The sequence below is a fragment of the Equus przewalskii genome, chromosome 6, assembly GCF_037783145.1.
Source record: "Equus przewalskii isolate Varuska chromosome 6, EquPr2, whole genome shotgun sequence".
Classification (NCBI taxonomy): domain Eukaryota; kingdom Metazoa; phylum Chordata; class Mammalia; order Perissodactyla; family Equidae; genus Equus; species Equus przewalskii.
This window is the reverse complement of record NC_091836.1, coordinates 15813716-15825799: the sequence shown is the minus strand read 5'-3', so window position 1 is coordinate 15825799 and position 12084 is coordinate 15813716. Positions and strand designations below refer to the sequence as shown.

The window sequence follows — 12084 nt, the reverse complement described above, 5'->3', positions numbered from 1 at the left end:
TTTGCTTCTGGGGTAAACCAAGCTAAGACAGCTCTGAATAAAAAAATTCACCAATGTGATAGTGAGATGGACAATGTAAAAGCACTTACTTTTATTGGCTAATTGTCCCAAACTTTTCATCTCTGTAGTGTAACACATCTATCTTATATTCTGAGTTCCTAAGCTCTAGGATAATGAAGTTGCATAAAACACCATTGTTTTATTGGATATCTAAATTTGGTGAAAAATTTTATTCTCCTACATAGGGAAATAGGAATGAATCAGTACTTATTTAATAAATTCTTTGTATTCCTAACACACGATTTCCCTCTTCATACTGTCTTATATACCTTAAGGATACTCATATTTAGTACTGGTTTGCTATTGTTTCTTTCTTTGACTTTATTCCAAATGCTACCAAAAAATTCCTCAGTTTCATCCATTTAGGCCACAGATTGTAGATCACTTTATATATACCTCTCTCCCACTGAGGGCCCTAGAAGAGATACAATTTGAATAGGGTCACAGAAGTATTAGTGAAAAGCAAGTGCTGAAATTCAGTTGTTTAATTCCCACTCCGTGACATCCATCCCATCATGGTAACTAGCAACAGCTACAGAAAAGCACGTTGTAAGGCACATCCTCTCTTTGCCTGTTACGTTGGTTCTGAAATTCCACATTCACAAAGCTTGAATAATGTTATGATTCTCATCATGTTAACTAGGAACATCTCTTAGCAGAAATCTATTTTGATTTAATAGCATTTTAATTTAGTGATTTAAAATATTTGCAAAGAGGCAGAAATGATTCTATGGAATTTGTGATTATGCATGTGAAATGCACATTATAGTTTGCAAGAACCAGTAAACAGCATGCTCTTTTTTAATTAAAGAGACATTTTGTAAGAAGCAATATAAAAAATAATTGTAATGAGATGTAAGTGGAGGGGGGTATTCCTCTGCTTTTATAAACACATTAAATAAAATAGTCATTAAGTGATGAAGCCGGGACTCCAGCCTGGGTCTTTTGCCTAGAATTTTCATCCTTTTTTTCACTACACCGCGTTGCCTTCCTTAGGCCATAGCAATTTAGACAAATGATTTATTTTTGGCCAATATTAATATATTTTTCATAAGAGGGAAATGAATAAAACAAATACTTGTGAGAGTGACACTCTCTATCACATTAGATGTTTGATGAATGCCAAACTTGTTTGTGAAAAAGCCCAGCTTTCTCATACTGAAACAAAGACACAGTTCCTTTTCTTTAAATATTCTCCCGTCTGAACATATTGCTTATTTGAATAACTGCATATATGCAAGGTGTTCTCAATTCCATTTTCTACCAAACTGGGCAGGGACACACAGATGGAGAATTATCAGGTAAAATTTAACACATCCAAGTTTAAGTTTGCAAATTCTTCATATATCCATAATAAAGCTCATTAGCAGAAAGGCTTAAATAACTTAGATTCAGATTTGTACAGCTTGTACTTTACTGAGTGCATATTTAAAATAATGGTTCAAATCAAACTCAATCTGATAGATAATTCTGTTTATGTGACAAGCTCAAAGTGACCCATTAAAGGTTCAACGATGTACAGTATAATTCAGTGTGAAATACATTTTATGCTGTTCTCTTTGAAAATGGGACCTCTATAAATGGTAGTATATAGAGTTAACTTTCTATTAGTCAGAAACAACAATCAGAATATTCCATTGCTTGAGATGTCCCTATTTTAACATATCATCAATGAATAAATATTCCTGGGTTATAAGCAAAATTTCAGGAGGCCAGTGGTGATAGGAATAAAAATTATCTTCAAATGTCATAGACTGTCACATATATTTCAAAGGGATATATAATTATGAAGGAATATTTGATGAATTATATGTCAAATATGCTCAAGATGAAACCCAATTGTTTACACATGGCCTGCATGAGCACTATGTAGAGATGTTGTTCATGGGATGGATGAGCTATAAGATCCAGTCAACCCAAGAGTCTGTGATTCTGTGACTGTCCAGGGTAGAGAACAGTGTGAGCCATTGGTTCTGGGAGGCTCTTCTGTTAACACAGCATGTTCCCACCACTATGACTGGCTTTAATAGTTCTTTTCTTTATCATATTTACTTGAAATATTATCATCTGACCATTCTTTCCTCTCTCATTATTTTCAATTCAAAACTTCCCTTATTTTCTTGGAAATATTTTGTTTGCCCTATTTTCTAGGCAAATAAAATGCAAAAAGGTGGCTGCAAAAAAAAAAAAAGTTCTGTGGCCACTTTTGCAGGGAACACTAAATTAAACAAGGTTTAAGAGATTTCTTTGCCATAAGAATTTTTAGAGATTTTAATCCCAAGAGCCAGATAGAGTCTGCCATTCGGTAGAACAATTTTGAAGGGTTGTTTAAGGTCATCCTTCCTATTGCATTACTATCCACTCACCTCTTTTCTAGCTTTCACACACATTTTAGACTTCAGTTGTTTTAAGGACACTTTCTTATTTCTCTTCAGTGTTAATCATCTTTAACCACAATAATAACTCAACTAAACCATTTGAGGTATAGTTAAGATAAGTTCTGTCCATAATTTTTGTGATACCTCCTCCCTATTTAATAACTTCAGCTAGTAACTTTATGGTCATGAGTTTTTAAATTTCCACGTTTTTAATTATATTCAAGAGATGAAACTGGGGTTAATTAAACATGTAATACATATGACCCTAGAGTTATTCTCTTTACTTTCATTTCAGCAGAATATTTTCTTTGAAGTTGAGCTTATTTGTTATATTGTACTTCAAATGGTTTGGTACTGGAGAATCAAGTTCCTATGAAGTGGATTCAGAGAGAGAGAGAGGACATAGATGTAAGCAGACACCCTATCTTAATAAATGAGTGAAAACTTTTCTTAGTAAACCCTTTACATTTGTTCAAATGATTAACTCTAAAATTATTTTTAGAAACAAACAAATGAAAGACCATAACCAAGAGAGAAAAGACGGGAAAAATATATCTCTCCCTAGTAAACGAGATTCTCCTATTTGGTGTTGATATGTAACATTTGCATAACAAGCTTACTGGGTAGGTATTTTGCCCATATTTTACTTAGGGCAGTCAAAATTTAAAGACTATTATTCATAATGATTGACAATAGTATTAAAATTGCCAAAAGAAATTTTGTTTTTTATACCCCAGTCCGATCAGCTAAACTTCTCAAAATCTTAACAAAAACAGTGGTGACTATGAGTCCCTAAATTAAGTGCATATTATGATGCTTGGCAAAGTAGACATTTAATAAGCACAGTTAAGAAATACGTTCTCATTATCACTACTTGGCAGTACATATTGACTTGTTTATTGTGTGGCTCCCTCACTGAAAGATAAGCCCCACGGGCAGAGACTTTTACTTAGCCTAGGACATTGCTTGGCCTATAAAAGACACTCAAAAATTATTTGTTATGTTGATGTCAACCTTAACCCTGGTGGCCTAGTAGTTGAGATTTGTCACTCTCACAACTGCAGTCCATTTTCAAACCATACCACTGCCTGTTGGTTGTCAAACTGTGATGGCTGCATGTTGCTGTGATGCTGAAAGCTATGACACCAATATTTCAAATACCAGCAGGGTCAGCCATGGTGGATAAGTTTTAGCAGAGCTTCCAGACTAAGACAGACCAGGAAGAAGGACCTGGCCACCCACTTCCAAAAAAATTGGACATCCAGGCACTATGAATAGCAGGAGAACATTTTCCGATATAGCGCTGGAAGGTGAGAGGATGGTGCCAATACCCGGCAGAGTTCCCCTCTGCTGTACACAGGAGTCGCTAGGAGTCAGAATTGACTTGATGGCACTAACAACAAGATGTCAAATAATGAAGTTAACACTCGTATGCATGAGACATAAAAAATAAAGTATAAAATTAAGAACCATTGCTCATTAAGTACACTACTTAGTCTCCAAGCTGTCCATCATCTAGTCCATTCTCTAAATTGTCGTAAGAATTGTCATTCTAAAACACAAAGTCGATCAGTTTAGAAACTTCCAATAACATCTAAATGCTATGATAAATTTAAAACTACTTGTTACTAAGTCTATGAGGCCCTTTATAATCTGTCTTCAATTTGCGTTGACCATCTTCTCATTTCCCCTGCACTTGATGTTAAACCACACTCCCTTGATTTCCCCACACACGCAGTTCTGTTCTAGTGTTCTGCTCTCCCACCTTCCATCTGCCTTGAATGCCCTTTCCTAGTTTTTCTTCCTGGGGAATTCTGACTCATATTTAAACAATTTGCTTTCATCTTCATTATACCTTTCTACCTTGTGCTGCATTATTTGCTTGTGTTCCTCTGTTTTCCTTTACATTTGGAATTCCTTCCAGGGATGGATTGAAATTGATTTAACTTTATATACACAGTGCTTGGAAATTGGTAGGTATTGGAGAAATGTTTGTTGAAGAAATGAACAAATGGATGAGTGTTGTGTACACGTACAAGAAAAGAACATAGTAGGATGGGGTGGGCAGACAAAAGAAAATCTGTTTCTCTTATGTTACCTGCAAGATACTTACACTATTATATCATCACATTATATCAGAATATTTAACTTTTAAGTTCACATTATGATAACAACCAGCACAAAGTAACACAAAACTAATTACAAGAATAGAATTCAACTATATACATTTCCAGTATAGATTCTGTGGGTTTAAAGGGAAGGACAAAGAGCAAGTACAGGGACAATTTAAACCTGGACTTTGGAAGAATATAGCAATCTTTTGGTATATGTGACCCTAGGAAAAAAACCTTAATAAATAGCAAATACATTTCCTATATCCAATCTTGATATTTCTTCAATTTGCCAGTGATTACGTGCATCTTATTCTTCTTATTTATTTATTTATTTTTTGGGTAAAAATGACACCATTTTAATTTCCTTCCACAATCTGATCTTAACTCGGCACCATTGTATATGAGCTTGGAGACAATCTAGACCATCCGTAGGCAAAGACTGTGTAATTATGTGGTTAACCTCAAGGGGAGGATTAGGAGTGAATTTGCTCGGTTATCTTTTTGACTGAATCAAAATGATTAAAAAGACATATCGCTTCATTTACTGGCAGGTAGTACGCTCTACAACTGAACTGTTTAATATAAATACTCTAGAATTTTATACAGCGTAGTCATATTTATAATGTTTACAAGACTCAGAAAAGTGTCCTCAAGGGCACTGTTGAATGTTTTGCTTCCTTTGTGTTAATCTCACTGCCTTTTCAACATTTGAAGAGTAGATGTAAAATTCTGCTGAAATAAATTATGAAAGGTATTCTCTCTTTTCTGTTTAATGAGGAATATTACTCACCTTTCCCTAAATCATAGTAGATAAGTCTATGCAGCTGCTTTCTATTTCAGGCTAGAAAAACTGATTTATTTATATGTAAAATTATCAAGCAGATTTTCCTTTATCTTTTTTAAAGAAGCTGAGCTTTTGAATGCTTGTGTCAACAATAACAGAAACTACACTAATAAGTGCTCTTGCAGCATCAACTAAAACAAATTTGGTTGAACACAATCAAATTCTAGAATTCACAATTCTTCCAAGACAAAAGTACTTGCATTCTGACAACCATATTTTTCTTCTTCAAAAAAAACTTATATCCTTTGCTTTCTTTACTTTTCCTTTTATTTTAGCTTTTTAAACTCTATAATGAGGAATAGCTGCAACCATGGCAACAATTGCTAAGAGACAACGAGAGACCCCTTTATAACTCCCACAAATTCCATTTGCACTAGTCTGACTGGCATCTGTAAAGGTGTTTCTGTTTTCTATGAAAATAACAAACTGAGTGCCTCATAATGGGACTTGCACATTCAAATCAATTCAGCTAAAGAGTAAGATTAAAGCAGTAAAATTCACCTTCTTTTAAACATAACCTCACGTCTTTTAAGTTTCTTCTCACTTTGTTGCAGCTCCTGACTGAGCACAGCCCCATATGCAAAAGCAGCTTTATACTGTGGCAAAAGCAGTGACCTCTGCCAGTTCTGCAGTGCGGGAAATCACGGACATTTCTCTGCAGTAGTAATTTCTTTGAGTGCCTGAATTATTCCCTTTGCATCTCACTCATTGTTGCTTTAATATATGGCAATGAAACTCTTGTGCTTTTTTCAGCCTGGACAACAAACCCTGGAAAAACCCAGATGTCCCATCCTCTGTGGTGGGGCAGATATTCTGGATGAGAAAGCGTTTCAGGTAATTGAGGCCTCACCTTCAGAAACTTCAAGGGCTACTGGCTGCTCTTCCCTTAAACACATAAAAGAGATATCTCCTGCCTGTGTCTTCAAGTGAAACTCATTCAGACTTTTATTTGTTCAATAATTATTTTTTGATACCCTTTTATATCACTGGGGATATATTGATAAATAATAAACATTGACCCTGCTCTCATGGAGGTAAGATTTCACAGCAAAGACAGATAGCTTAACCAATGCAATACAAAGGATAGCTGATAGGTAATAGCTAAACTACATAGTCCATATTCCTGCTACCTCTGATCTTCACAGCTTCGTCTTTGATTAGCTCCCCACTCCAAGTTTTACTTTTGCTCCAACCGAGTTTTTATCACACAGAACGAGTCTCCACCTCCTGAGCTTTTCCAGACTTCTTTGCCTTTGCAAGGAGGTTTCTGTCTGGAATACTCTTACCCTTTTTCTGTTCCTGGGAAAAGCCAATGCATTTTCAATTTAAATTTCTATTTTCTCTGTGAAGTATTTCTGACCGTCTCAATTGTACTTAGTCACCACATCTTCTGGGTTCCTGATACATTTTGTAATATTTTTGTTTCTAAACGCATCAAATTGTCTTATGACTTTTTATTCGAGCTTCTGAGTTCCCAGCTTGAATATAAGCATCCCCAGTGTAGCGACCATGTTTTCCTCATCTTTGAGCAGCCCTGCGGTGCCTGGAATGATGTCTGCCACATAGATATTGAATGAATGAATATGTGAGGAATGGAGTAGAGAATTGTCCCATCTACTACTGTTGGCTCATTCCTACTGTCAGAAAGTCTATGGCCTAACTCTTCCACAGAAGATGTAAGTAATCAAAGAAATTATCTCCAATTATCAGATCGCTTCTGTAGTGGCTACTCTTCATAGCTGAAGCTAACTTTCCTTTTCTCTTTGTGCTTCGTTTTGTCTCTTCTGTCTCTTACACTTTTGTTTTTGAGGTGTTTTTGGTTTTAGTGTGAAGAAAATGATCTTATGGCCATTAGCCAGCAACTAAAACACTCCTTTCCTTCTAGACAATGACTCACCAGCTGTGCCCTCAGAGGCAGGGTCTTTACACCTTTGGCTCTTTTTGGTGCTTATTGAGTGTCAGAGATGCTTTTGGGAGTGGAGGTGGACCAGGTAGAGTTCTAAATTTAGTACAATTCCTTATGTTAGAGAATACAAAAGATTTTGCAAATTAAAACTTAAATGATTTTTATCTGTTAATCAGCATTGCTACACATTTGGCAACTTGTCAAACATCCTCTCTGAGCTCTGAAATCTCACTTAGGTGGTGCTAGACAAGGAGGCAGCCTCTGACTTAGAATAAGTTAACTGGGGCCATAGCCACATGTCACCACTTGTGTGCAAGTGGCCACATTTCTGTCTGTGAGGAATTTTCCTCTTTCTAATTGATTGCGCCCTGAGGTAGGATTACTGGCTTCATTTGGTGACGTAATAATTCTCTGAGAGATCTGCCATGAGTTTTAGGCTTTTTTGATTAATTTGCAAACAGTATGAGAAGGTCACTGGGTTTGCCAATTATCTGAGATGCACACTGTGTCTAATGGGACACCAAATTTCCCATTTACATAGTGAAACTGGGAATACTGCTGGAAGGGGCACCAGTGAAATTTGAGGTATGCAATAAAGAGGCAGTTTGAGATACCTGTGAGCCAATTGCAGGGCCATATTTCTTCATCCTTTTGATAAAGAACTATTTCATATTGTAAGGTCAGTCCTTGACATCTTCTCCCGATAAATACTTGGTTATATTCCTTAAATACACCCATAGTGTGTCCTAGGGCTAATGTTAATCAAGTTCTCTATCTAATACCTTTGATGTCATCATATATTCAACAGGAACTGGCAATCATAGCAAAATCTCTGAGACATTATGAGATTCTCAATCACCTTCTATGTACTGTATTTCTAAAGGAAAAGATATATTTAAGCAGGATTTTAGTAAATGCTTTTGGTTTAAAGAGTTACTAGGTAGGATAGAAAATGTATCTGTTGTGCACATCTGTTTATCTTCAGCAGAACATCAATAAATATTTGAACAATGAGTGAATATACAGAAAAGGTCACTTGACTGAGGTTTACTTCATGCTTCTTTTCAAGGTATCCCATGTGTAAAATTATCTATTGCTTCAGGATCAAATGAAATTATCAGGAAGTCTTCATTGGAAGCAGTATTATTGACTTTTAGAGTGAGTAGCATTTTTCAAGATCATCTCAGCCCAATGCTCCTTATTTAAAATGAGGAAGAGAAGAATAGTAGGCATTAAGTTATTCCCTTTACTTTCTAAAAATAAAGAACTAAAGATTGCTTATCCATCTCCCAAAAAGTGAAAACACTCATCTTTTTTGGAAACATTACAATTTGGGGGATGTAAGTCAATTAATCAAAGAAAGAGGTAGAAGAGAGTACAGGCCTTCCCAGTGCCCCGTATAATGACTGTATTCCAGAGGGTGAATTGGGTGTTCACAAGGGGAGGGTTTCACTGACGAAAGGTACACTGAAATCTAGCTGCATGACCCTTGGATTTTTTCATGGTGGAATAAAATGTGTGAGCAACCATTAGCCTTACGTGCTATTTTGCTCAAATAATTTTTGATGCCAGAAAGACAGTTAAGACCAAGCCTACTGTTGCTTTTTTGCTACTGGATTAAACATGTAAATCAAATTCTGGTACATCAATGTCCAATAATAAGGTATTGGATAGAGTCCCTAGAGACTCTTTGCAAGGAATCAAGTTCAGGATTTAAAGTTAATGGATATGTGTGAAATAAAATAATACATAAAAAGGCTCACACTGTAAACTACTGATTTAGACAGGAACACAATTCATTTGCTTCCAGCTATATTAAACTATGGTGAATTATTCTATGAAATAATTGATGTATAGTTAGAGGAAGAAAAATAAGTGAGATGAATAACGCTAGTGTCCAAAAGGGTTGTATTAATTTAAATAAAAATTGAGACTCTATCAATAATTGACTGCAAATTCAATAAACACTTAAAAAGTACTTTTAGTTGTAAGTAAGTTTCTTTTCAGTTTTTTCCTGCACATGAGAGGACTAAATTGCCCACTGGATTTAGAAGCCAAAAATGCAATTTGTTTTATTAGAGCTTCATACCAACAAAATGATGATAAATGTAACTTTGTAGTTTTGTTATGTTTCTATTGCCTTAAATAGCTCAGTGGGTGATATTTACATAAATTCTTCCATTTTTCCTATGGTGTAATTTAGGGTGGAAAAATCAGTATACCTTAAACTACATTTTCAAATACTTGTTTTGGAGTTTATATTTTGAAATGTTTGAATGAGTATAGGGCTAACTGCTATTTTAAATAGCAATCCATTTGTAAGAACCAATTAGTTCATGGCATAAAAATAATTTGGAAAACATGTATAGAAGATGAAGTGCTTCTCTAACCATGGTTGTCCATTAACATATTTTGAGAGAAAATTGTGTGAGCTATTTCCATTATGTTTTGAAAATTGGTACAAATTAAAATGTCAACGAAGTAGTTATTGACAGCATGCCACCATAATATGAATATAAAATGTGCCCATCCTTATAGAAATTTACAAACACATCCCCTTATCTTCACTGTATTAATTTCACCATGTTATGAGAGAGGTCTACTTTTTTTAAAGGTATTTTTCTGATCAGGATTATTTAGCATTTAACTTTTTAAAAAACGCTTTGATTGATTCTTTGAAATTATTTTCTTTTATTATCTCAATTTATTAAAAAGGATATTGAAACATAGAGGAATTGAAGTACATGTACAAATTCCTGACGAAGTTTGGATTAGCTCTTGTGTTTAGATGAGTCAAGAGCAAAACCAAGAAACATTAAAAGTGATTTTGCTTAGAGCTGTGACGAATTAAAATATAGATAGCAAACGGGGTTGGCCCGGTGGTGTAGTGGTTAAGTTCGCGTGCTCTACTTAGGTGGCCCAGGATTCATGGGTTTGGATCCTGGGTGTGGACCTACACACTGCTTATCTAGCCATGCTGTGGCAGCATCCCACATACAAAATAGAGGAAGATTGGCACAGATGTTAGCTCAGGAGCAATCTTCCTCAGGCAAAAACAGGAAGATTGGCAACAGATGTCAGCTCAGGTCCCATCTTCTTCACCAAAAAAAAGAATTAGATAGATAGATAGATAGCAAAAAAAAAAAAAAAAAAAAGAAAGAAAAAAATCAGATTTTAATCCGAAAACAACTTTTCCTGGCAAGAAATTTTATAGGACACTTAAGAGTACATTATATTCTCACAATACGGTAGACTTTGTTACAATTTATGAGATTTATCCCTGAGAGGCATTTTAAAGGGACAAAGGTCATTTACTAGTCTTATTATTACTATACAGTCAAGATGGAAAAGAAACTCTTTAGAATTCAGCAAAAAGAATAGAAAAGATAGACACTCAAGTTTCCAAAGTGTACAAACATCTAATTAAAAGAATAAGTTCTGGGGATCTAATGTATATCATGGACTATAGTTAATCACTCTGTATTATATACTTGAAAGTTACTATGAGCAGATGTTAAATGCTCTCACCACAAAAAAGAAACAGGAATTATGTGAAGTGATGGAGGTGTTAACTAACCGTACTATGGGAATCATTTCACAATATATTAGTATATCAAATCATCACATTGTACACCTTAAACTTACACAATATTATATGTTAATTATATCTCAAGAAAGCTGGAAAAAAAAAGGAAAATCATTTCTTTGAAATGAGAAAAAAAGATGTCCAGTTCCCTTAGCAAGAGCTTATTTAAGGCTTATACAAAGAGTTTATCCAAAGCCCTCAGGTGTGCCGATTTTCTTCTTAGAAACCAGCTAAGCCTCTGAAATGGATCAGTGTGCTTTCGACACTCAATTGCCTTCTCCAGACGCCACCCTTTAAGCACAGGTGCTAAGTGGAGGGTCTTTCTGAGCCTCACTCGCCCTCTGACAGGAACTTGGCAATCCAGGCGGTTCTTAGAATTGACTGCTCTGTGGGATTCATGAGGAGTTATTTACAAAGCTTCTGTTGCTGAACAACGGAACAACCAACCCAAACTCTCAACACAGAGGTGGGAGTGGGAGGGAGAGAATAGGAGCTTGAGCTGAAGTGACTGTCTTGCTTGAGAAAGTAAGAAAGTTTTTCCTTGGTTTCCATAAATACACATTAAAAAACTTCATATACCTTGAATAACTGCAAACAATGATTTTTGGACTCCCTCAGGAGTAAACCTGAGTGATGTAAAGGTTTATAATTCATATTTTCCAATATAACATAAACATATTTCTTCAATCAAGTGGTTTTCTTTTTCTTCTATAAAAGGATAACAGGAGGTGAATATTCTGTCATTTCCTCTTACAGTATAGTCTTGCTTCTCTAGACTTTTAAAAGAAATATCATAACTTTTTTACTTTTGACTTTTACAAATTCTAATGTAGTTGAGGAAGGAAACTTAAGGCATCCAATTTAGTGTCCTTTGATATTAAGGAGGAATCTCTGAAATATGTTTTGGTTTTGATTTCTATAGTTGAGTACTTAAGTTATTCTAGTAAATAAATCACCAACTTGGTAAGTTTACTACTACAAATCAAGTTATATAATTATGCAGATAAATTATATACAGCAAAGTAATCAACAAAACGTGCTACCACATTGTCTAGCCAACCTAACATGTTGTGGATAAATATGAGCAAACATTTCTAAAACCACTAGATGGCATTCATTCACTGCAATTTTGGCCAAATACAGCTTTTCAAGGCTTTATCAAGATATGCAGGGTTAGGGAGAAAGCAAATGTTATC

At 35.1% G+C, this 12084-nt stretch overlaps 1 protein-coding gene across 30 annotated transcripts in view; it reads right to left on the bottom strand.

The window, feature by feature from the left end:
- The window catches only part of GRIA4 (glutamate ionotropic receptor AMPA type subunit 4), a 368773-nt gene that overhangs the window by 96416 nt on the left and 260273 nt on the right, over nt 1-12084 (bottom strand). The window lies entirely within an intron of this gene.